We start from the raw sequence: 2,234 nt of genomic DNA on the forward strand, positions 1-2,234 counted from the left end.
TTTTGCCGGCAGGGATGCCAGGTCTACCCGTTTTACCTGCAGGGATGCCAGGTCTACCCGTTTTACCGGCAGGGAGGCCAGGTCTACCCGTTCTGCCGGCAGGGAGGCCAGGTCTACCCGTTCTAGCGGCAGGGAGACCAGGTCTACCCATTTACCGGCAGGGAGACCAGGTCTACCCGTTTTGCCGGCAGGGAGGCCAGGTCTACCCGTTTTACCGGCAGGGAGGCCAGGTCTACCCGTTTTACCTGCAGGGAGAACAGGTCTACCCGTTTTACCGGCAGGGAGACCAGGTCTACCCGTTTTGCCGGCAGGGATGCCAGGTCTACCCGTTGTGGCGGCAGGGAGGCCAGGTCTACCCGTTCTGCCGGCAGGGAGGCCAGGTCTACCCGTTTTACCTGCAGGGAGGCCAGGTCTACCCGTTTTGGCGGCAGGGAGACCAGGTCTACCCGTTTTGCCGGCAGGGATGCCAGGTCTACCCGCTTCCGGCAGGGATGCCAGGTCTACCCGGTTCCAGGCAGGGAGGCCTCGTCTACCCGTTCTGCCGGCAGGGAGGCCAGGTCTACCCGTTTTACCGGCAGGGATGCCAGGTCTACCCGCTTCCGGCAGGGATGCCAGGTCTACCCGGTTCCAGGCAGGGAGGCCTCGTCTACCCGTTCTGCCGGCAGGGAGGCCAGGTCTACCCGTTTTACCGTCCGCCGGGTCCGGTGTGCCCGATGTGGCCGCCGGAGCTGCCGGCGGAAAGGGATGCCTCGTCTACCTCGCTCCGGCGGGACTTTGGCTCCACCGCGGTTCTGGCAGGTAGACGTCTTGCCCGGTTCTTCTTCGGAGCTGCCGAAGGGGTCGCTGCTTTGCGCTGCCTCCAGTTACGTCATGGTAAGAGTCGGCGGCGCTCGCGCGCCTCCCCGCTGGGGGAAGACGGTTCTCTTCGAGCCCGCCGGGGCCGGGGACCTCGCTGTCCGTATACTAGGGCAGAGGGCTGGCGCTCGCGGACCAGCGCCATCGAACCGCTGCAGCTACTCGCGGTTCAGCCGGCAGACTCGGGCGTTGCACGGCGGCTGTGGCCGTGGCCGTTCTGCCTCCTACCTATCGCGTACGGCGCTTCCGACTGCCAGAAGCCGCGCGAAGCCGCTGCTTGCCCGCAGGCTCCGGTGGCCGTTGCCGACTGGAGCGAGGGCTCCAAGAGGGGTTTCTCCAGGGCCGGGCCGAGACGGGCGGCGGTCGCCGGCACTCGAACGCTTGTCACCCGCGGCTCAGCCGGCAGACTCGGGCGTTGCCCGGCGGCCCTGGCCGTGGCCGTTCTGCCTCCTACCTATCGCTCACGGCGCTTCCGACTGCCAGAAGCCGCGCGAAGCCGCTGCTTGCCCGCAGGCTCCGGTGGCCGTTGCCGACTGGAGCGAGGGCTCCAAGAGGGGTTTCTCCAGGGCCGGGCCGAGACGGGCGGCGGTCGCCGGCACTCGAACGCTTGTCACCCGCGGCTCAGCCGGCAGACTCGGGCGTTGCCCGGCGGACCTGGCCGTGGCCGTTCTGCCTCCTACCTATCGCGCACGGCGGTTCCGACTGCCAGAAGCCGCGCGAAGCCGCTGCTTGCCCGCAGGCTCCGGTGGCCGTTGCCGACTGGAACGAGGGCTCCAAGAGGGGTTTCTCCAGGGCCGGGCCGAGACGGGCGGCGGTCGCCGGCACTCGAACGCTTGTCACCCGCGGCTCAGCCGGCAGACTCGGGCGTTGCCCGGCGGACCTGGCCGTGGCCGTTCTGCCTCCTACCTATCGCGCACGGCGCTTCCGACTGCCAGAAGCCGCGCGAAGCCGCTGCTTGCCCGCAGGCTCCGGTGGCCGTTGCCGACTGGAGCGAAGGCTCCAAGAGGGGTTTCTCCAGGGCCGGGCCGAGACCGGCGGCGGTCGCCGGCACTCGAACGCTTGTCACCCGCGGCTCAGCCGGCAGACTCGGGCGTTGCCCGGCGGCCCTGGCCGTGGCCGTTCTGCCTCCTACCTATCGCTCACGGCGCTTCCGACTGCCAGAAGCCGCGCGAAGCCGCTGCTTGCCCGCAGGCTCCGGTGGCCGTTGCCGACTGGAGCGAGGGCTCCAAGAGGCGTTTCTCCAGGGCCGGGCCGAGACCGGCGGCGGTCGCCGGCACTCGAACGCTTGTCAGCCGCGGCTCAGCCGGCAGACTCGGGCGTTGCCCGGCGGCCCTGGCCGTGGCCGTTCTGCCTCCTACCTATCGCGCACGGCGGTTCCG

The sequence above is a fragment of the Opisthocomus hoazin genome, unplaced genomic scaffold (genome assembly GCF_030867145.1).
Source record: "Opisthocomus hoazin isolate bOpiHoa1 unplaced genomic scaffold, bOpiHoa1.hap1 HAP1_SCAFFOLD_423, whole genome shotgun sequence".
Classification (NCBI taxonomy): domain Eukaryota; kingdom Metazoa; phylum Chordata; class Aves; order Opisthocomiformes; family Opisthocomidae; genus Opisthocomus; species Opisthocomus hoazin.